Source organism: Mesoplodon mirus, assembly GCF_964341445.2.
Source record: "Mesoplodon mirus genome assembly, chromosome: 19".
NCBI classification, from domain to species: Eukaryota; Metazoa; Chordata; class Mammalia; order Artiodactyla; family Ziphiidae; genus Mesoplodon; species Mesoplodon mirus.
In genome coordinates this window covers 3,702,104-3,725,307 of record NC_138995.1, presented here as the reverse complement: position 1 = coordinate 3,725,307, position 23,204 = coordinate 3,702,104, and the positions used below count along the sequence as shown (strand labels likewise).

Sequence of the window (23,204 nt, the reverse complement as noted above, 5' to 3'; positions counted from 1 at the left end):
AGAATGGATCTTCTTAAGTACGGGGTCTCTTAAAAGCACAGGTGTTTGTCATCTACACCCCACTTTACCTGCCATTGGGTGACTGCTGGTGCATATTTATTCATCAGGTAACCGATTGTCTTTTACACTGGGAGCCTCCCAGAGAAAAGGAGGAAGTGTCAGGTTAGGAAATGCAGAGCAATTAAGGAAAATCAGTCCTGGCTGATGTGAAGTCCTGGTCAGCAGAGGTGAGGGCTGCTGGTCGGGACCCTGGGGAGGTCAGTGCACACGTCCTCTGGGTCTGTGGAGGCAGATTTGTCCTCCACTAGAGTTTTCTTTTTTTCAATTGCCCAACTAGGGTTTGTATTTTCTAATTTTGCTGTAACAGTGTAGAAAGAAGAGCCGTGGTCAAGTGGCTTTGCTTCCCTGGGCTTCAGTCACCTCATCTTCAAGTAGTAGATGGAATTGTAAAAGCAATGACCTGGTTCTTGTGATCACCCTCAGGCTCCCTTGCAAGTGCTTTCTGGGAATCGGTCCTGTAAATCTCATTCCCACCCCTGAGCTCAGTGCTGGTGTCTGCCCATTTCACAGATGAGGAAAGTGAAGCTCAGAGGAGCTAACAGTTTGCCCAGCTGAGAAATGGTAGAGCTGGGATGTGAAGCTGACGACTGCCCACCACACTGGCCCAGGACGGAGGGGCCTGGATGCGGCCAGCCCGGCATGCTGTGACCCTGTCGCCTCTGACACCTAGGTGCTCTTGAGCTTCTGGGACCCCATTGTGTCCCCACAGCCGGATCTTGTCACAGTGCCTGTAACTGCAGAGAGCCAGGGCCCAGAACCTGCCCGTCCAGCCGTTCCCGGGGGGGCAGTTCATTCACAGTCAGGCTGGCCTCAGGCACCACTCCTCCTGTGTGACGGGACTGAGGCCGGGCAGTGGAGGTTGAGCCGTGACCTGGGGCAGATGGCTTGAGCTCTCTGGGCCTCAGTCTTCCCAGGTGTGAAATAGGATCCATAATAGGGTCTACCTCAGCATCACCGTAAGGCAGGTGTTGGCCCTCTGCGGCCCGCTGCTTGACTAGGAGAATAAAGTTTTCTTGGCACGTGGCCACGCCCGTTCCTTGATGTGTTATCTGTGGCAGCTTTCGAGCTAGAGCTACAACAAGTCGGTGTGACAAGGACGGCCAGCCAAGCCTAAGATTCATTATCTGGCCCTTTACAGGGAGGTGTGCTGACATCTGGTGTAAGGGATTAAACGAGTGAATCCTTGCAGGGTACTGAGGACAGTGCCTGGGGTGACGTTAACACTTAGCAAGTGACAGCTATAGTAATCGTAATAATTATTCTTAAGGTGGACTTATTTGCAGAAAATCACGGGGCTTCTTAGCAGTTGAGCTGGACTTGAACTCAGGTCTTTGGACCAGGCCCTTCACGCCCCATGACACAGTGCCTGGCCTCTGGTGCTCCTTCACTGGTGGGGATGCTTTCTGTGTCAGGAGAAGGCAGCACGGAGAGCTGGGGACTGGTGGGTAGTGGTCGGGGGGTCTCTAATGCCTCTCCTCAAAACTCCCTTCTGTGCACACCCACGCCCACCTACTCCCTTTCCTGAATTCCACCAGACCGTGAGCTCCACGCAGGTGGGGACTGTGTGTTTCTTTCCTGCCTGACTCAGCGCCAGACCAATAATAAAAATAATAATAAAAATAATAAGAAGGAAGAGGGGGCGGCAGCCAGTCCTTCCATGGTGCCCGTTCTGTACCAGACATGGTGTTAATGTAATCCCATTTGCCACCTAAAGAAACGGAGGCGCAGAGAGGTTGAGGCCGCGCAGGCAGTAAATGGTGCAGCCGGGCTTTGACCCCGGGCAGTCTGGCTCCAGAGTCCCTGCTTAATAAATATTTGTTGAACGAGTGAGGGAGGGAGTGAGGGAGGGAATTGGCCGTTGGTGTTGGCGGTGGCGCCCTGCTGGCCCCCTTATCTTGTTCCTGGAGTTCGAGGGAGGACTCCTCAGCTGTCAGCTGACCCCACCCCGGCCCCATGCTGAACTCTGGGTGACCCTGGCTTCCCCTGGGGATTTACTGTCCACTGCTGGGAAGGACACTCCAGATTCTCCAGTGAGGAAACTGAGGCCCAGAGAGGGCTGAGGCTTGGCCCAAAGCCACATAGCCTGCTGGAGGCTGCTCCCAGAGAATCCAGGTCTCCCCAGAACACTTTCTCTTCCCCCAGCTGCCTCTCTCCCCCGAGGGTCAGCTGGCCTGGGCCCTCTCTCTACGCATCCTTTGACAGACTTGCAAGAGATGGGCTTCCCCTATTGGGAGCTGGTGTTGCCCAGGAGAAGTAAACCTAGGCCCAAATGGCCGGTGGGGAGCTGCCTAGATTTTCTTTTTCACCCCCTAGACTGCTTCCAGAAAGCCCCAGGGTGTGGCCGTGTGTGGATCTGTGCTCAGGCCCACCTGGTCTGGGGGAGGCAGCTGGAGGTGAGGGCAGGCCAGAGCCGTGGACCTCCAGCTGCCAGCTGCCAGATCCCGGGGTGCCCCCTCAGGAGCTGAAGCTGGGAGGGGGGTGGGTTGTCGGCAGTTGCCAGCTGTGACCGAGCTCATGCCCAGCTCTGGTTCATTGTGGGAAGCTGCTGGGTCATGAGCAAACCCATGGCTTTGGGGGGGGCTCTGGAACCACCCAAAGCCTGTTCTGGGGGCAGGTTGGGCCTAATGGGATCTGACTCAGATAAAAGGACAGCACTGCCATTTCAGTTGTGATTGAGAAAGCTGCTTATTTACAGCTCAGAAACTCAGCAGGGACAAGCATTTCGGTTCCCATCTTGCACTTTCCAGGCAATCACTAATTAATCTTCCGATACCCCTGAGAAAGGGGGAGGGGCCGCCACATTTCCATCTGTCAGGCTGGGAAAGCCAGGGGCCCTTTTGTCCCAGCTGCGGCCCAGCCCTTCACCAAGGGGCCTGGTCTGGTTCCCACCCCCCTGCTCAATTTGGTTCTCATTAAGATTTTTTTCTTGCCTTAAATGTGTTGTTTTTACTCCATGGGTGGGAATCTGATATGGCCCCACTGGAAACTCTCCTGCTTCTTCTTGACTCTTGGAGTCAGGAGAAGTTTCTTTTATGCTCTCGGAGCACTCATTACGATACCTGGATTCCTGCCCTAGAATGGGGCAGGGGCAGGGATGATTTCGCTTCCTTCTGTGCAGGAGGAAGTGGAGGGTTGGAGGGCAGCTGGCCAGGGCCACCCAGCTCCCAGGGACAGAGCCAGCAGTGGGATGAAGTGTCTGGACCTGGGCTTCTGTTCCAAGTCCAGGGCTCCATATCACTTGGACATGGACATGTGTGAATGGAGCAGCCCCACTGTGCTTCCTTCTCTCCACGGTCAAGTACAGATGGGCCCCTCTGGTCATCTGGTCTACCCCACACTTTGCAGCTAAGAACACGGACATCGGAAGACCTTGAGGGACCTGTTGATTTCTTTTTTATTTACTTATTTATTTATATAAATTTATTTATTTATTTATCTTTGGCTGCGTTGGGTCTTCGTTGCTGCACGTGGGCTTTCTCTAGTTGTGGCGAGCGGGGGCTACTCTTCGTTGCGGTGCGCGGGCTTCTCATCGTGGTGGCTTCTCTTGTTGCGGAGCACGGGCTCTAGGCGTGCGGGCTTCAGTAGTTGTAGCACGTGGGCTCAGTAGTTGCAGCTCGCAGGCTCTAGGGCCCAGGCTCAGTAGTTGTGGTGCATGGGCTTAGTTGCCCTATGGCATGTGGAATCTTCCCGGGCCAGGGCTCGAACCCATGTCCCCTGCATTGGCGGGTGGATTCTTAACCACTGCACCGCCAGGGAAGGCCTGGACCTGTTGATTTCTAATTCTTAGATTTTTTGGTGAGATTGGGTTGGTAGATGTGGCCTCTTCATCTACTAGGGAACGTCCTATCATACTGTACTTTGCAGGGAAAATAAAAATCAGGCTTTAATAACCCCTAAAGTAACCCTTTCCCAAAGGACAGTGGCCTCACCTCTTACAGGGTCCCTCAACAAAGCAGTTCTACATTCATATCTGGAATTGCCTCTCCTTGCTGGTCTAGCTACACAATCAGAAATTTTGAAGCCACTCGGGCAGGTGGGGGGCAGTGTATTAGGAAGAGGGAAATTGGGGGTGAGGGAATAAAAAGAGATGCAGTGCATTTTTTTTTAAGAGCTCCATATAGATTTAAAGTCCTTTTGTTAATTTAGGAACATAAAACCGTGTGATGTATAGCTTAGTTTGCTCGTAAAATTACTAAGTGTGGCATATTTAGAGCTATAAAAGCTTGGGGTAAAAGGGAAAAAAATCAGTGAGAATTTTTTTTACAAGTCTTTAGGGGAAAACACATTTTTCCGGCTTGTTCCCACCGATGCCAGGCCTTCCACAGCTTGGGGTTGATGGTTGCCCTCAGCCTGGATTAGAGCTGAGGGCAGTGCCTGTTGGGGGCTGGCCGAATTTGAGTTAATCTGGGCCCAGGTCTCGCCCCCAGAGCCCAAGCCCACCCAGTGGAAGCCCACAGCCTTGAAGGATCAGGGCCTTCTTTCTCCCTCTCCCCCTGCAGAGAGACAGGAAGCGCCCTCTGACCAGGCCTGGACTGCCGCCCAGTGGGCATTTGGCCACTTGCTTAATGGCCTGCGGGGTTGGGAAGTCATGGAACATTGGGCTCGGAAGGGACCTCAGAGGTCAGATGGCCCAGCCCCTCCCTCCTCTCGATTTGGTGGTCTCTGAGGGTCACACCTGCCATGCTCCCGTGGGTTGTTAGAATGTTGCTTTTTACAGGGAACACACACGTGCATTTCACTTAGTTCTGTGCTCCTGGGACACAAAACCAGTCTCTCCCCTCCTAAATATCACCATTGGAGCTGGGCAAGTGCTGGGCCCTGTACTGACCCAGAAGGAGCAGCGAAGGAGGTCTGTGTCTCATCCTCAGGTTGCTTCAGGAACGAATAGGGAGCGAGATGAGTGCGGACGGAGTGCTCTGGAGTCTCCCGGGGTCAGTCATCCTGGTGGAGGAAATCCAGGAAGCCTCCGTGGAGGAGGTGGCATTGGAGGTAGGCCTTGGAAGTGACGTGTGCAGAGGCGGGGTGAGGCTGGGTGAAGGGAGGCTAGTACAGTGAGGAGGGATGAACAAGCATAGGGAAGCCACTCTTAAGACATTCAGCATGTTAAGTTCACCCCAGGTGTGCTGAGAACTGGGTGCTGGGCCGTCCCTGCCCTGGTGGAAGTGGGGGATGTGGGCTGAGTAATACAGGGTAAAAAATGCTGGTGCCCAGGGGCGTGTGTAGAAATTTCTGGGAGTGCAGAGGAAGCACCGATTGGTTTTGAAGTAAGGGCAGAGTCAGCATCTGAGAGGCCACAGAGAGGAGGTGAAGTTTGAGCTGGCCTTTCTAGTCTGGGCACTTGAAAGGAAAGGCCACCAGTCCTGCCCTGATTCTTAGAGGTGCCTGCTGGTGACAGGGCTCTGAAGCCTGCACATCCTTTAAAGAGGGTGTCTAGACAGCAGGACCCCTTCTAGACTGTGAGGGCCCTGGACCTGAAGCATGGGAAGGAGAAAGTGAGTGGGCAGGATGGAGCCTCACTCAGAAGGGGCCTCCCTGGCTGCCCAGTGGGCCCTTGGGCCTCTCTTCCCACTCTGGAGACCAGGCAGCAGCACTAGGACCAGCCCTTGCCCTCAGAGAATGGGGGCAGGGCAGGCAGGGCCCAGCTGGTGGGAGGCAGCGCTGTCCCCGCAGGGGGCTGAGCCAGGCCCCTGGAAGATGGTGGCCTTCGCACTGGGCCTCCCGGGAAGGGCAGAAAGGAGAGTATTAGCGGGAGAGGAGAGCTTGGCGAGGAGGGATCAAGCAGCGTGGTGGGAAATGAAGCCACTGGGTGGGTCGGAACCACATTTGGAGCGTCTTGAATGTCATAAGGCCGGTGACATGTGACCCTGATTCTGCTGTAAGTGGGTGGGAACCCAGGGCTTTAAAGTAGCCAAGTTCATCTGTTTATTCCACATGTGTTTACGACATGCCAGGCACTGGCCCAGGCACGCGGAAATACGGCCAAGAAGCTCCCAGGAGCCGTGCCCTCCTAGGGCACCCGTTCCAGCAACGCGCACATGGCACTGTGTCCCCCAGTGCAGGCTCTGGAGAAGGGACTAGGGTAGCCAGAGTGTGGGCGGGGGTGGCCAGAGACCCGGAGAAACAGAGGGGTCAGCCCTGGAGAGGGCTGAGGGGAAAGTCCCAGGCAGAGGGTCAAACACGTGCAAAGGTCCTGAGGCCTCAAGGGTGTCTGTGTGGCCGCAGGGGCCGGAGCCGTGGGGAGAGGGGTGGGAGATGAGCTGGGAGAGCTGGGAGCAGAGGCGGGGGCAGTGTGCCTTCAGCAGCTCCTTCTGGCTGCTGGGCTGAGATAGATTCCGGGCGGTTGGGGGGCAGGAGGGAGGCCAGCATGGACGTGACCGCCAAGGCTCAGGCCGGACCAGGCAGGGAGAGGCGGGTGATCTGGAGGTACAGGTGGGTCAGATGGCGGCGTGCCTCGTCCCATCTGTTTTAGGAAGGCGGCTCGGACGGCCTCCATCGTGGAGGCAAACTATCAGCAGAGGCTCCCCTCAGAGCCGTGGGGTCCTGCAGGAAGAGGGCAGGGCAGGGGGCTCTGAGTGTGGGCCAACACCCCGGTGGTTCTCAAAGTGGGGTTCCTGGGCCAGCAGCATTGGCACCAGCTGGAGCTGATAAGATGCAGATTCTCGGGAACCCCCACCCCCGCACCAAGACCTACTGAGGCAGGAAGTCTGTGGTGGGGTCCGGCAATCTGTGTGTTCTCAGCCCTCCAGGGGATTCTCATGCTTGCTCAGGGGTGAGAACTGGTCTAACACTTCGGCTTGACTGCGGAAACAAGCTGGCGGTAACTGGTCCCCAGGAAGTTTGAGAATGGGGTTTTAATGAACATAGGAGTCCCTGGCAAGTGAAAGAGCAGGGGATTAGAGTAATCAGGAAGGGCCTCCTAGGAAGAAAGTGGCGCGTGGGGTTTCAGGGCCTGCCCTCAGGTGGGTAACAGCAAGAAGCTGAGGTTCCAGGGGTGCCCCTGTGGGGGTCTGCCTGGCGGCTTCAAGGTCAGCGAACTTTTCTGATGTTGCAGTGCTGGTTGGAACAAAGACTGTGGGACGAGAGCACTGGGGTTGATCCTGTCTCAGCTCCTGACAGGCTGTGTGACTCTGGGCAGGTTACTTACTTTCTCTGGGCCTCAGTTTCCCCATCTGTTAAATGGGGCCAATGGTAGGGCCTGCCTCCTCGGGTTGTTGTGAGCGTTCGGTGAGTTAATCTGGGGAAACACGGACCAGGCACCGTGGAACCGTTAGCTGCGCTTACGTTTGGACTTCGCTCTGGCCGTGTCTTGGATTCTGGACTGATGTCAGGAAGGAGGCCCTTCCCGAGGGACCTGGATGAGTCATGCTTGATGGGGGACAGTGGCCGGGGCAAGGAGCACATTGCCCGTGGCCCCTGGGGCCGGGCAGGCCCCTTTGCTCAGGCTCGAAATGGCTGTCAGCCAGCTGGGGCCATGCACGACGCTCTGGTCACAAGATGGTAAGTTCTAAATAAGTAAAGAAGAAATGGAATCGCCTTGATTAGATCGTCCTGGCCCCTTTCCCACTGCCCCCCATGTCAGAAAAGGAAAATGGGGTGAGCCCGGCACCCTGGGTCTTCCTGGGTGGCGGGTGGCGTTGCCAGACCATCTCCAGTGGAGAGTTTCATTTTAATGAATTCCTTCTCCGACCGCTCCACCCCCAGAGGACTCCAGTGTCACCCTCAAGCCAGCGACAGAGCCCACGCCAGAGGCAGACGGCACCTCGTCTCGTACACTGGGGCCTTCTTTGAAGCTGCCCGACACTGGTCTCCACCCCCTTGTCACTCTTGTCCTATAATTCATTTAGGATTAGCTTTCAGAGCTCCTCCAGTCCTAACTTCTGTCGTCTTGGTAACTGTGTCAACCGTTTGCTGGTTTCCCGTGATTATCTGACAAGAGAAAAGGGGGGGCTGGCAGGGAACATAAAAGAAGGGGAGGAGGAGATAGTGCCTGGGTCTTAATTGAACTCCCTGGAGGGGCCCGGCGGGGTGGGGCTGCCTGCGGGAGAGCAGTTAGAGAAAGGATGGGGAGAGGTGCGGCAGGGCCGGCAGCTGCGTGCAGAGGGGGGTGGCACACGGGCTTCTCACCCCCTCTGGGAATGAGCGGCACAAGTATCCTCAGCCTTTATCTTAGATCTTAAGGGCCCAGGGACAAAGATGTCACTCTCTCTCCCCACCACTGCTCTTTTGAGAAGTTTCCCACCCACGCAGGCTTCACCCCATCTCTACCTCGGCACTCACCGTGACAGCATGCTGGCCCGTGGTTGGGTGGGCCACAGCAACAGCTCCCTGGACTCCCTGGGATGGAGGAGGCCTTCATAAGCACATGTGTGGTTATAATACGATGTTGTTTATTATGCTCACGTGTGCGGTGGGTCAAGCGTTCAGAAAGAGCATGATGGGGTGCAGGTGGTCTCTTCTTCACGAGGCCTGGGGCCTCAGCTAGGAAGACTGGGAGGCTGGAGGCCATTTGGTGGCCAGGGGCTTGTTCATCATCTGAGGGCTTGTTCTACTCTCTTGTCTGGCAGGGGATGCTGCCTGCTGGCCAGGGCCTCAGCTGGGGTTCTCAGTCCCAGCACCTCTGTGTGGCCCCTGCATGTGGCTTGGGCTTCCTCACATCATGATGGCCTCGGGGAAGCCGTGCTTCCTACGTGGGGACTCAGGGCTCCAAAGGCAGGCGTCCCGGCTCACAAGGGGGAAGCTGCATGGCCTTTTAGGACCCAGCCTCAGAAGTCACACAGTTTCACTTATGCCACATTCTGTTCCTTACAAGTGAGGGATGAGCCTGCCTGGGGTCAGTTGGAGGGGAGTTCAGCCCCACTTGTCGATGTGGGCATAGCAAGGTGCTAGCAGGGCATGGGGGTGGGAGGTGTCGGAGCCTCTTCGGAACACACACTCCGTTCACCTGCCGGCTCTGCGTCCGGGTAGGTGGTGGCCTTGTCTTTTCCAGGGACAACTTCCTCAGCGTCCTGAGTTGCATGTGGTGGGGCTTCAAGCAGAGGCCTTGGTGTTCTGGCGAGGCAGCCGGGAGGTTCAGGCCTAGGTGGTCTCCCACGGCAGCGGGATCCGCCAGTTTCAGGTTCACTATCCCTGTACAAATAAGGGTGTTTCTCAAAATAAGGGCCTTGTTACTTGTCACAGAAGAAAGCCCAGCCCCTCACCAGGATCAGTGAGAAGCCTAGTGTGCCTTTTGGGGAGCTGCTAATGAGCTATGTCTGATTTTTATGAAACTCCATGGTAAATTATTAATATGGGCCAGAAATGAAAGTGTGGAACCAGATAGCCTCATGAATATTCATCCTCGACTTCAGCATGCAGGGGTTGATCAGTGGCTAGGCCAGCCAGCTAGGCTCGTGACCCAGAGACAGATGAGGTACCTGGGGAGGAGGCTCCGGGGAGACCTTTCACCTTTGTCTCGCTCAGTTTCTCCATCCATAGATGGGGCTGATAACTGACATCTCATTATTAGCATCGTTGCAGCTAGAGCAGGGCTGGGACCGGCTTGAGAGAGGGGAGCATTAGTCAGAGGGTCCCTGACCCCTGGAGTTGCACAGCAGTGACTCCGTTGCCTTCATCGAGTCACTGACGGTGGTAACGCCTGCCAGGAAGCAACCAGCTGGCCGCGCGGCTCTGCCTTGGCTTCTCTCTTAGGGTCTCCCGGGAGTCAGTGCTGGGGACCCCATAGAGATCAGATCCCCTTGATGGACACACCCTTTGGTTCTGGAATATCATGGTGGTTGGTGCTCTTGGGGCCACCTCCAAGGTGGAACGTAATAGGCCTCCGCCACGTTGGACCTGCTCTGCGTAGTATATTCACATTTCCGGGATGGCTCTGCTGGGGTCTCCTCCTCCTTGACAGAGCCTGGCTTCCTAGCATGGGAGGCAAGGCCGGCAAGGCCCTTGGCGGTGAACCCCCTGCCTGTGTGTCCAGCCTGACCTTGTCTACCCCTCTGCCATGCTCTGTTCAGGCTCCTTCCACTGCCTACACTTGCAGGCTCAGAAGTGTGGAAACCTTCCTGGGCTCACCCATTAGGACTGGTTGCTCCTTCCTCCGTGCTCCCACAGAGGTAGACGCGGCCTCCTCTTTATTTAGTAGGGGGCGGAGCCCAGCAGTTGAGCTCATGGGCTCAGAAGCCAGGTGGTCAGGGTTCAAATCCTGGCTCTGCCACTGATTCCTTGTGAGATCTTGGGCAGGCTCCTTGGATGCTCTGTGCCTCAGTTTACTCAAGTGTAAACGTGGCGGACGATACTTCCTGAGCTTGCTGTGAGAAGTAAAGGGTCTGTGCATTTAACGTGGCTGGCGTGGAGCACAGCGCGTGGTGGGCCTTCCACGGATGTTTACCTGCAGTCGGTGTTAACGTTAGTGTGACTGTCGTCATCGTCTTGTTTCCAGCTGGGATTGGCGGTCCAGGGCAGGCCCCCCAGGTCCCCCCAGCTCAGTGTGGCAGCACAGCGGGCCTTTGCTGGTGACCGCGGTCTCACGTCAGTGTGTGTTTTCCCTGCTTCTTGGGAACCCGGGACTTCTGATCACACTGTCACCCTAGCGTGCTGTGGCGAGGGCCTTGGAGCCACGTTGGGCTTGTGTGGGTTTGGGTGGGTCTCTTCGGGGCTTTGCACCTGCCCTCAGCCTGGATAGGCCTGTTTGTATCTCAGCCCCTGGAGATCGTCTCTGTGTGGAGCTGAGGCCACTTCCTGCCCGAGCCCCGGGGGTGGAGGCGGGGGTTTCGATCCCCCGCCTGGCAGAGGAGGACACAGAAAAGCGAGGTTGCTGGCGGCTTCCGGGGTTAGAGCCAAGATATGACCTGCAGCCCTGGGTTCCCAGGTTGAACCGGCGGCTCCTCTCAGCACGCTCTTCAGAGAAACGGCTCTCGGGGGCAGGCTGAGCTGCCAGGTGGGATTAAATGTCGCCTGTCTGAGTCCCAGGGACACACACTGGTTCTGAGGGCCTTGTCCAGGGTGGGGGAGTTCTGGATGGCCTCGGCCCTTGGTCAGCGTTGGCCTTCGAGGCTTTGGCGTTAGGAGAGATCCTCAGAGCCCAGGCCGTGTGGGGGGCACTGCCCAGTGTGTGGGGCAGTGGCCCAGTGTGTGGAGGTGAGAGGAAACGTGTTGGGGGAGGAAAGACCTTGCCCTTGACCCGCCGCTGCCCTTGATGCTCAGGGTCCTCCGGGGTCCCGAAGGTGGGCTGCAGGCGGGCTGTTGGAGGCCTGACACCTGCTGCGTGACAAAGCTGCGGCACTCCTCCTGGCCCGTAGAGAGGTTCATGAACAGCATGCGAGGTTTTATTTGGCTTATTGAAACCAGTAACTCCACCTGCCTGGCCTTTCATTCTGGTTTTGATGCCTTTGACTCGGGGCTCTGTCACCTCGCAGGTGCTCGGGCTCAGAGTGAGGCAGCCAGTGGGTCACACCCGTGGGGCGAGCCCAGTGGACGGAGTAAGAGAGCACATAGCCCGCAACCAACTTTGTTCTCCTTGCCCTGGTTTGGAAGGACGTTGGCTTCTTGCAACTGCAACTGCCGGGGCAGTTGTCGAGCAACTTGCTGGGTGCCAGGCCTGGGAGGGGCTGAGGGGAGAATGGAAAGTAAGTCCCAGGTCATGCCTTTGAGGCCCTCCTGGCCACCCGAGCAGGGGAGGGGCTAAGCCCCACGTGGACGGCAAGCTTTGGGGCCTTGGAAGGATGCAGAGGACGCCAGGGGCTCAGAGGACAGAGAGTTCCCAATGGGCTGGAGCAATCTGAGAGGGCTTCCTGGAGGAGGAGGTGTCGGAAACAAGATTCTGAAGACTTAGTGGGTTTTGAAAGGGGAAGGTGGGGGAGGTGTGAAGGGAGGAGACAAACTGTAATGTGCCCTCAAGTGACCTGGGATCTTAAGGGGCAGGTTCTGATTCAAGTGGGTCAGGGTGGTGCCTGACAAACCAGATGGGGACTTTCCCTCCCTCGAGGCTCTGAGGTCATCTGCATCGTCCCCAGGCCCAGGTCACATCGATGTGGCTGATCCATAGGGCACACTTGGAGTAGCGAGGGGCCAGGCCTAGCCACGTGTGACCATCGAAACGTAAAACGTAAAATTAAATTGATTAAAAATGAAACAAAATCAAGGGACTTCCCTGGTTGCACAGTGGTTAAGAATCCACCTGCCAATGCAGGGGACACGGGTTCTATCCCAGGTCCGGGAAGATCCCACATGCCTTGGAGCAGCTAAGCCCGTGTGCCACAACTACTGAGCCCACGTGACACAACTACTGAATCCCGTGCGCCTAGAGCCCGTGCTCCGCAACAGGAGAAGCCACCGCAGTGAGAAGCCCGCGCACCGCAACAAAGAGTAGCCCCCGCTCGCCTCAACTAGACAAAGCCCACGTGCAGCAGCTAACACCCAACGCAGCCAAAAATTAAAATTAAAATAAATAAATAAAATGAAACAAAATCAAAACTTCCATTTCTCAGTCACACTGGCCCCACTTCAAGTGCTCAATCGCCACATGGGGCTGGTGGCCACAGTACTGGACGGTGCAGGAAGAGAATGTTTCCATCATCATGGAAACTTCCATTGGACAGGGCTGGCTTGTGACCTCGGGCAGGGGCCAGGGGATGCCAGCAGGGGCCTGGGAGAGTCTTTGAGTCTTCTCAGGGAGGCTCTCAGGAGCCTGGGGGTGCTCTTCGCTGTGTCAGGGGCCACGGGGAACCCCTGGAGGGGGATTGACCTGCCTGTAACATTAAATACAGGAAGGACAGTTCAGAGGTAACTAGAGCCCAAGTGGGGGAGGTGGGGGCCAGAGCCATTATGGAGGTCAGGCTAGCAGCGTCACGTGTGGGTGACGAGGGCCAGGGAGGGGTTGGAAGTGGGGGACACGTGTTAGGAGCTGGAGAGATGGTGTCAGTGCCCGTCAGTGAAATGGGGAAGTGAGCTGCGTTGGAGGTAGGGGCCCGAAACCACCAAGTGACAGTTTGATGAAGGAAGGAGTGATTTCATTGTCAAGTGGCATTGGCTTTGGGGCCAGGTGAGCCCCAGAGGACAACAGTTCTAGTGATTTGTTATGTGCTTGTCCACTCATATGCACACACGCATCATCTCCTGTGGGGGTATGTCTCTCTAGAAGGTCTCAGGAATTCCCTGGCGGTCCAGTGGTTAGGACTTGGCCCTTTCACTGCCAGGGCCCGGGTTCAATCCCTGGTCGGGGAACTAAGATCCTACAAGCCTTGCAGCCAAAAAAAGAAAAAAAAAAAAGGTCTCCAAATGGATTCACTCTCTCCTGTGTGCACACACACTTCAGTCCTCAACACACCCGGGGGGGCCAGAAGTACAGAGCAGCACGCACCTGAAAGAGGCTGTTCCGGAACACAGCTCCCCTCCCTCGGTTTCTAGGGCCTCTCCCAAACCTAGGAGTCCCCGTGGCCATGGGACGTCAGTGACTTCTTCCAAGTGCTAGAGAAGATCCCTGGAAAGGACACCTGAGTATCCAGGGGGCCTCCTGACGTCTGTGCCATCAGGGCAGTCCGCATGAGGGGGATCACACACGAAGGCTGGATGTCAGGGAAACCTGGGCTGGGGAGAGGAGGGTTTTGAGTGAGTGTTCGGCTCCCGGGACACAGCGGGCTCTGGTTAGGGGGCTGCCTGAAGCCCCAGGCGAGGGGTTAAAGGGGCTTCCCATGCGTTGGTTCATCCAACCTTCACATTCCCTGTTATCACCAGCCCCATAGAAAGAGGTGGAACCTGAAGCACAGAGAGGTTAAGTGACTTGCCCAAGGTCACACAGCCAATAAGTGGAGGAGCCAGGGTATGAACCCTGACATTCTGATTCCAGGGACAGTAATGACCCCCCTGTTTTCCAGCCCCTCAGTTACCCTCCACCTCCAGGATCATGGCACAAACTTTACATAATGTAGAGTCAGGAGCCCCACGGGGAGTTCTGCCCCTCCTGGGGATCGCCTCCCAGGCCTTGCCACCTTGCACGTCTCAGAGTTCCAGCTGGTTTTTTAAATTATTGAGACATAATTCACATGCAATGAATTTAAAGTATGCACTTCGATGATTTTTTAATACGAAGTGTTGCAATCACCAGTAATCTAGTTCTAGAACATTTTTCACCCCAAAAGAAACCCATTAGTAGTCGCTCCGCATTTTACCCCATCACCCAAGCCCTGGACAACCACTGCTTTCCACCTCCATGGACTTGCCTGTTCTGGACAGTTCATATGCGTGGAACCATACAGTATTTATCCTTCTGGGTTTGATTTCATTTAGCATTATGTCCTCAAGGTTCATCCGTGTCATTGCAGGTGTCAGAACTTCATTCCTTTTTATGACCAAATACCATTCCATCGTATGGATGGAACACATTTGGTTTATCCATTCATCCGCTGATGGATGTTTGGGCTGTTTCCACTTCTTGGAGTGCACTGTTTTTCCGTATCAAGTGATACATCTTCACTGGAAACTCTCAGAAGCTAAATGATGACTTTCATTGCTCCTGTTCATAGTAACACCAGGGCCACCCAGCAGGTGAGGCCAGACTAGGTGGCCAATAGCACCCTTGCCCTTGCCAGCCTCTGCCCAGGAAGCATTTCCCCTCCTCTGGCCGTCAGTGCTCAGAATGGACCCGTGAGTGAGTGTCCTTCATGTGTTTCTGGGGAACTTCCTACGAATTTGAGAGAAATTTCTCCAAAGCTGAATTCCATAGAAAAAGGGGTGAAGGCTGGGACATGTGCATAACCTCTGCCACCCTCCTCTGGGTGGGGATTTTCGGGAGAACTTGGGTGGACGCAGCGTTACCTTCTTGGCCGGGGCAGAATCGGGACATCCCAGGAACCCAGCTTCTGGAGGACTGGTTGGGGGAGGCTCATTCCCCCTACATAGGGGTGGGGCACCTGGACCTCCCATCTGGTTCTGACAGGCGGCCCCTGGAGCCTGAGTTTTTCCTGGAGGGCGTCCAGCTGGTGCAGAGCTGGCTTGGCCCTGGCGCTCTTGTGGGAGAGAAAGGAAGCTATTGAGGGCCGGCCGTGGAAGTTGTAAACTGGATAAATGACCCTCCAGAATGCGTTTCCTCAGCGCTGCAGGGAGAATTCAGCCTGGGAAAATCCCAGTGTCCATTATTCAGCTGCAGCCCAGAGAGGGAAGGTGACTTGCCTGGGGTCACACAGCAAGTTCAAGCTGAGCTAGGAAGGCTCCTCCTGACACCAGTCTGTGCCTTTCAGCAGCTCTGAAATCCTCTCCTGCCCTCTGACATAACCTCTTCTATCCCATTAAAACCCGAGGATTAATCCCCACAGGTCAGCAGCAGCCGGCCTCCACAAAGCTGCCGCTCCCTCCACTGGACAGGGCCCTGGGGTCAGGAGGCCACCAGAGCAACCTCACAGGAGACATCCCCAAACCACACAGTTCCTTTCTGGGGCTCTCCACCCTGCCTCTAAAGGGCTCCTCGGCCACCGTGCTAAGAGCCCACAGGGGAGCAGGTTTGGAAATGCAGCAGATGAACTTTCCAGAAAGCACAACGCCAGCCTGTCCCTTTTGCAGCTCTGCTGAGATTTGGGTGGCTTCCTAGATAGCAGGCCCCCTCGGTCAGGCCCCCTATGGGTGTCCTCCCCACCCATCAGCACGGGACGGGAGGCAGCCTGACGTTCGTCCCTGCCACCCTGGAGACCCCGGGGCCCCCCTGGAGGGAGCCCCGACAGGGTTATCAAGATCTGGGGTCCGCGGGGCGGGGGGGAGGGAGGGGGGCGGCTGTAACCCCCAGCACCACCACCCCGCCCCCGCTTTCAATTTATCAGGCTTGTCTGCATGCCAGCACCCCACCTCGCCCTGCCAGCCGCTTGCTGCAAAGCTTAATCCCCTCGCCCTGTGGCTACTCCCCGTGTCCCCTCTCCCCCTCCCAGCTCTTTACGCTCCAGTTAATCAAACGGGGCTACCTATTGTCAGAAGACAAAGGGGGATGTTTATTACACCTTGGCGCTCCTGAATGTCAAAGGTGCACAGAGTCTGAAAAAATACTGGCAGGGACTAATCCCAAGCATATGTCTGCGGGGTCCGGGGCAGGTGGGTGGGCGGCTGCAACCTCGCGTGACCTGAGTTCTTTCAGATTTAGCTGCAGCTGATCGCTTCCCAACGCCACGCATCTGACAGTGTGTGTTTCCTGGGGCAGCTCTGGCGGGATGGCCAGGAGATCTGTTATCCGGCATCAGCATCCTGGTTCCGGAGATTATTTCATTGGAAGGAATGAGAGATGCTGTGAAAATACATACAGAGCCTCCTCATAGCCCTCCTGGTGGGGTGGGTGCCCATGCATGGCCCAGGTGAGAGATACACAGCCGCGCTCTCCCTGCCCTTTCCTCTACCTTCAACTTGGACTTTGCCATTTTATTTTCATGTTTTCATTTGGGCACTGCAAAGGCAATGTGGCTAACTGTGATTTTTTTTTTTCACGGAGGTGGGGAAATATGGATGTGTTCATTTTATAGGGTTTTTCCCCCCCTTAATAAACATCCTTTAAAGATGTTTGACATCTGTAACTAACAGCTGGCATCCTGGTATGGAGGAATGCCCTTTTATTTCAAAGCAGGTTGAACTGTCATTAATAGTATAATTAGGTGATTATCAGTATATAGCAGAAAACTGCTTAATTGCAGAGATTGCTTTTCTAGGATTCCAGTCTTTTTGTGGTTATATTTGTTTTAGCTGTTTGAATTTTCATGATATTTTGGCATTTGGTACGTTGCCTCGTTTTGTGTATGTGTGTAGATGGTTTTTTTTTTTTTTTCCTTCCTGTTTTCTAATGTGTCTGACAGCTGTCTCAGGAGGATTTGGTCCCGAGGAATTTTCTGGTACTAAAGCAGCGATGAGGAAACATTACCTGGAAGAGGTTTCTTACTCTGGGGCCCTGTTTAACCCGCTCTGTGCCAGGCTGGCGTCCTGCGGGAGCAGGCCCAGAATCCCAGGTGCCCTTTGATGTATCTGATCTCACTGTGGATAATCGCATGAAATTAGACATTTAACCCCAGAGCCAAGGTTGTCTGTTAAGAGGCCCCCTTTTACAATGCAATTTATTTTTATGGCGCGTCCTTAATACACGATATTACCCAGTGGTTTTGAGTCATGTGGATTCCAGAGAGAGAAAGGTACATCTAAAGGGACATGGTCTCAGATGTAACTGGAATTTGAAAATCAGTGGGTTTTTACAGAATCCAGGAGGAAAAAAGACTTTGAAAGAAAATGAGTCTAGAGGTGAGGTTGCCTTTGAAAAGCCAGCAGAAGCCCCTCTCTCCTTATTCCTGGGCTGGGTTGGCCCAGTGATGGGGGAGCAGGGTGTGCGGAGTCCAGGGCTGACCTCCGAGCGACTTTCTGCAGCAAACCCGCAGGAGACTGTTCGGCCCCCACTCCCAGACGGAGGTCCCGCAGGACCCTTTCTTCCCAGAAACTCCGTCCTCCCCAGAGCAGGGGTGTGTTGTGGGTATTACGTCTCCTTTCCTTCCTAAGAGGTCCAGGGAGAGCCTCACTGACAGCTGTGTTCTGGGGTTGCAACTTGGGTCCCCAGCTCGCCTTGGCCATGCCCGGTGTGACCTTGGGAATCTCGTGCTTGGCCACTGCAAACCCCGAGGGACGTGCAGCAGGCCCCCCGAAGTCGTCACCGGGCCACCACGGCAGCCTTCATCCACTCTGGGCAATGCTGCCTGGTTTATAAGAGCTAGCAGGTTCCTCCTTCACTGCAGGTCCTACATGGGGCTTTAATATCACCTCATCCCTGCATCCCAGACAGGAAGCTGAGGTCTTGGAGGTGGGATGACCTGCCCCCCCCCCGACCGCCCCGCGCCAGCCAGGAGCTCAGCTATAGGCCCCAGGATGGGTGCCTCGGAGCAGGGGGACGGGAGGACCCAGGGAGAAGATCCTCCAGAGAAGTGGGCTGCGCATTCAAGACGCTTTCGTTTTTCTCTGCTGTCCCGAGCATACTGCCCTGCGGAGGGTAGTGGAGGTGTAATTCAGGGCCGCCCTCTGGCCCCCAGCCCCACCTTGGCCGCTGCGTTAGCTCATTTAGTCCTCCGCCCACCCCGGCATCATCCCCATCTGTCCTGGGTGTGACAGTGGCCCAGAGGTCCACCTTGCCCACCCCGGGAGCCGCACCTTCAGAAGGCAAAGGCCACCTTTACCTGAGAGTTTCCAGGAGGATTCCGGGTCCCCCCACACCCCTGGGTCTCCAGCACTTTGTCATTCTCAGCTGAGCCTGCCAAGCTGGTCAGAAGCCCAGTGGCCGACTCCTCTGCACACCAGTTGCCTAGACCGGGGAGCCTGCGGTTGGCAGCCAGCCGTGAGGGCCGCAGTTCGGTGCTGTGTGACTGCAGGCAAGTGCCTTCCCTTCTCTGAGCCTCTTGCTGAACTGTCAGCCACCTGGTGTTGGGAGGCTGCTGGCCTTTGTTCTCCTAGAGCCGGCAAGGCTGGTGAAAGGCCCTGTGATTCTTAAGATAAGTGCAGGCTTCTCCCAGCCCCTCCTGCTGGCGCCCAGCAGGCGGATGCGATTGGCAGGAGCCTCTCCCAGGAGGCCAGAGCAGCCCCAGATACTGCGTGCTGACACCTGGGAGGGTGGAGATGGGGCAGCTGCTCCTGCTCGGCTGCCCCTGGGTTTTATGGTCAGAGGATAAATAACCCCTAATCAGTTTTTTCACCTTATTGCTGTTGATAACATTGATAGCATAGCTGCTGGACCCTAGTGTAGATGGAGGTGGGCGAGCAGTCTACTCAGGATCACCTCCTAGATGACAGGCCAAAGGCACAGGTGACCTGGCCACTGGTGCCCATTTTACAGATGGGGGCAACTGAGGCTCCGAGAGCTTCCTCCCACTGCCCTGCTTGTGTGCCAGCTCATTTTGTTTATGTTCTCTCTCTGGCTCTGCGCAGTGAGTATGTGGCAGCTGTTGCTGTTTTTTTTTTTGCAGAGAGGAACAGGGGCTTAAAGGGCTAACGGACCTGCCCAAGGTCCCGTGCCCAGGAAGTGGCGGAAGGATTCGGACCCAGGCCTAGCCATCACTTAAATCCAATCAGGTGGCTCCCTACTCAAAATCTCCTTAGAATAAAAGCCAAGGGTCTTAAGGCACTGCTGTGCCCCGCCTCACACCGTCTCGCCACTCTCAGTCCCACCTCAGGGCCTTTGCACACGGACCCTCTACCACCCTGTGTGTGCACTTCACACACCTGAAGTGCATTTTTTGTGTATTTTATTGTCAGTCTCCCCAGCTGGACTGTAGGCGTTGCCAGAACAGGGAGAGATCTGGTTTGTCTTGTTTGCAGTTGCAACGTGGTGCTAACACAGTGCCTGGCACACAGTAGATGCTCAGTAATGCCTATTAGTTGGAAGCTCCGTTTCACTGCAGGTCACAGCCAGTATGTGGCTTGGGATTTATGGTTCCGTCTACCCTAAGCAGAGAAGGGTTAGTGTGAGAAAGAGGGGATCCAGTGATGCCAGCTTGCAGCCTCCTGGGCTGGGGGAACCGAAGGGGGCTTCGGGGGTGGTGCTGAGGCGACATGGAGGACCCTCCCCTTGGGGTGGGGCTTAGCGAGCCAGAGAGCCCCTCCCTGGGCAGGGCTTCTGCAGAATAGGGTTTCTGAAAAGTCTCACACACCGGCTTCTTTTGAAATTCTGAGTCCAGCTTGCTTGTGGGTGGGGGGGGCGGTGGTCAGTCACAGACACAGCAGCGCATTGTACCCTTGGAACCCTTCTGAAGCCAACTTGTTGGGGAGGGTGCTTTGTATTGTAAATTTCCACAGAGTAATTATGTCTTAATGTATGATAATCCAGCCTGGCCCTGTTGCCCGGCAGCCTGTGTCAGCTGTGATCCTGGGCCGGCTGTGTGTAGGACAACCGGGGTCAAAGGGACATGTCCTGGAGATCTGGGGACACCCGGGTCTGGCTGAGTCCTGCTGTGTCGCTCCTGAGGTAACTGGAACTGGGGTTGGGGGACTTCCCCAGACCTGAGCGTGGGAGACCCACTAAGGGATGGTTTCCTGGCGTGGCCTCTTGTCCCTCACCCGGGAGCAGAATTCCCCAAGAAGCCCCATCTCAGAAAGTCACAGAACTGCCAAGTCTTAGGTCAGAACTGGCCCTGAAGGATCCTCCACACTTGGCTTGAATACCTCCACGGATGGGGAGCTCACTCCATGCCGTCAACAAATTTATGGAGCATTTACTCAATAAGTAAATTGAGCATTTACTATAAGCTGGGCGCTGGCGATCCAGGACCGAACTGAGCAGATGAAAACTCCTGACTTCCTGGACCTGACACAGTAGTGGGGGAGGTAGACAACAGACAAGATCAATAAGATAGGGGATAGATGGGGGTTACAGAGGAAAGAGCAGGGAAAGGGGGAGGCAGTGCAGGGCGAGGGGTGGGTAGTTTTCGATAGGGCAGCCAGGGGGAGGAGGCTAGGAAGCCTCGAGTAAGAGCTTTCATGGCCATGAGGGAGGCGGCTCAGTAGATTCCTGGGGGAAGAGCACGCTGTGTGAAGGGAGCAGCAAGTGCAAAGGCCCTGTGGCTGGATCCTGGCTCAGCTCCTGGACTAAGTTGCCCGGTGACCCAGCTCTAAATGTCTGTTCTGTACATGTGTATTGAGCGCCTACAAGTCGTGGGGAAAGCAAAGAAGAACAAGAGGCGGTTTTGGTTGCAGATACTCTGGTCCCACAGTGGAAAAATATATGGTGAGAGAGAGAATTAGATGAGCTAAGAGAAAGAGAGAGCAAGCAGTACATGCAGAGCCTTTGGAGGGACCCTTCCTTGCTGGATATGTGAGGAGAACTTGGGAGCAGGCCCTTCCCTGGTGGCCCAGTGGTGAAGAATCCGCCTGCCAGTGCAGGGGACATGGGTTCAGTCCCTGGTCCAGGAAGATCCCACATGCCACAGAGCAACTAATCCCGTGCGCCACAACTACTGAGCCTACGCTCTAGAGCCCGCGTGCCACAGCTACTGAAGCCCGCGCGCCTAGAGCCTGTGCTCCACAACAAGAGAAGCCCGCGCACCACAACAAAGAGTAGAGTAGCCCCCGCTCGCCCGCCACAGCTAGAGAAGCCCACGCGCAGCAACGGAGACCCAGTGCAGCCAAAAATAAATAAATAAATAAATTTAAAAAAAAAAAAAAAGGAACTTGGGAGCAGGTGGTGAGCCCTGAAAGCTGGGCAGCAGCTGAGCCACAGGGAAGGAGGGCAGGGCTGGTGTTTCTCTGACCTGCTGTTGAATTTGGGTCCGCCCAGTCATGTGTCCTCAGTGGGGGCCCAGAGGAGCCTGTCAAACCTTGTCTGGACCCCTCTGCCCTCTGCCAGGGAGACACGTTAGCTCCGTTTGACACAGGCCCCAGCCGATGCTCAGAGGTTCAAGTGTCCTGCTGGCCACACAGCCTGGCACTGGTGGCTGACACATGTCAGGGGGATTGCTGTTATGGACTGAATATTTGTGTCCCCCTCCAAATTCATATGTTGAAGCCCTGACCCCCCAGTGTGGCTGTATTCATAGATGGGACCTCTCAGAAAGTAATTAAGAGTAAATGAGGCCATCTAAGGGTGGGGCCCCAATCCCATAGAATTAGTGTCCTTAAAAGAAGAGACATAGAGAGCGTGTTCTCTGTCCACAGGGAGAAGGAAGTGGTCTGCACCCCCAAGGGGAGAGCCCTGCCAGTGCCTTGATCTTGGACTCGCAGCCTCCTGTGGTTTAAGCCCCCAATCCATGGCATTTTGTCATGGCAGCCCAAGCTGACCAAGACAGTCACTAAGGCCCCAGATATAATACCCGGGCATTATCTCCTCATCCTGCCAGGTGGTGTAAGAGCCTGAAAGTTGGCTGACTGTCTCCAGGCAGGGCCGGGCCCTGGGCCTGACCCGGAGAGTGGTTTTAATAAGGTTTTGGTGAAACACCTCTGGCCTGGTTTGGGGAGGGGCTCCCCTCCTGCCTCTCTCTCTCCTCCTGCATTAGGACCTGGAGTGGGGGGCAGAGGAAGGCTCCCTGAGAGGTGAAGGTAAAGCCTCCTGGCCCCCCAGCCCCCACCCCCGTGCTGGGAATTAGGCAGGGAGACAGGAAGGCAGACTCTGAGGTCACGGCATCAATGCCAGGTTGCAGGGGCCAGAATGGTCAGTGTACCTGGTGACAGGGATGCCAGGGAACAGACAGCAGCAGCACCTCAGCCAGGCCTGGGCCAGGGCCACGTGTGGCCGATGTCCTGGGAAGCTGCCGAGCCCGGGGGCTGGGCCCAGCTCTCTGCTGAGTCTGAATGGGACAGGCACTCAGAAGCCTGGATAAACCTGGGGGTCTGCCTTTTGGGATTAGGGTCTGGGGGAGCTGGGGAGGGCGGGGTCGATGGGCCTCTCCTGTTTCTGTGCTACTGTTGTGGGAAGGGTCCCAGGCAGGACACAGGCGAACCTGGTCCAGTGGGGTCCCTGCTCCCTGACTCCATAGAAGTGTGTGTGCTTGTGTGTGTGTGTGTGTGTGTGTGTGTGTGTGTGTGTGTGTGTGTGTGTGTGTGTGTGTGTGTGTACAGAGCGGGGCAGGGACAGGCAGCATGGCCGGGTAACTTGGCTGTCCCACGGGGACTGAGCCTTGCTTTACCTCCTGTCTCTGATCCCGGGCACAAAATGCAGTGAGTCTTGGTGGCCCCTCCCTCGAAGCTGCCTGGAACTTTCCACACTGGGTGAATCAGGCTGACCTCTGCCTTCGTTCAGGAGCCCTTCCTACAAACAGCGGGGGGTGGAATCCAGTCCCTCCAGTGTTGTAATTCTCCCGCTGAGGTTCCCAGCCCCAGCGGGCTGCATCTGAATTTCATGGAGTTAAAAAAACACAGCATCCCCCCTGCCCCGCCCCCAGGCCCCCTACCACCCAGCACATCTGGTTCAGGGGACCTGAGCTGGACCCGGGCGGGGAGGGGGCGGTCTGCATTTTTCAAAGCCCTCTACCCCAGCTGGATAATCATCATATTTAGGAAGCAGACACCACCAGTGTGGGGTGGGTGGGTGGGGGTGGGCTCTGCTCAGAATCTCTAAGCCGCTGCCGCCTCCTTCCCCTCCCCTCCTCCTCCCCTCCCCTCCCCCCTCCCCCTCCTCCCCCTTCTCCGTTTGGTCTTCCGGCTGCAGGCGGTTGGCTGTTGGCGTGGAA

General features: G+C 55.9%; 1 protein-coding gene across 7 annotated transcripts in view; it reads left to right on the top strand.

Annotated features, from left to right (window-relative positions):
* The window catches only part of GSE1 (Gse1 coiled-coil protein), a 425,485-nt gene that overhangs the window by 317,362 nt on the left and 84,919 nt on the right, over nt 1–23,204 (top strand). Inside the window, exon 1 of one of the 7 annotated variants that reach the window (XM_082607676.1) lies at nt 10,203–10,208. The exons of the other annotated variants lie outside the window; for them this stretch is intronic. The gene's annotated coding sequence lies outside the window, so the exon portion shown is untranslated. Of the gene's footprint in view, nt 1–10,202; nt 10,209–23,204 lie in introns of those variants that run through there. 7 annotated transcript variants of the gene reach the window in all.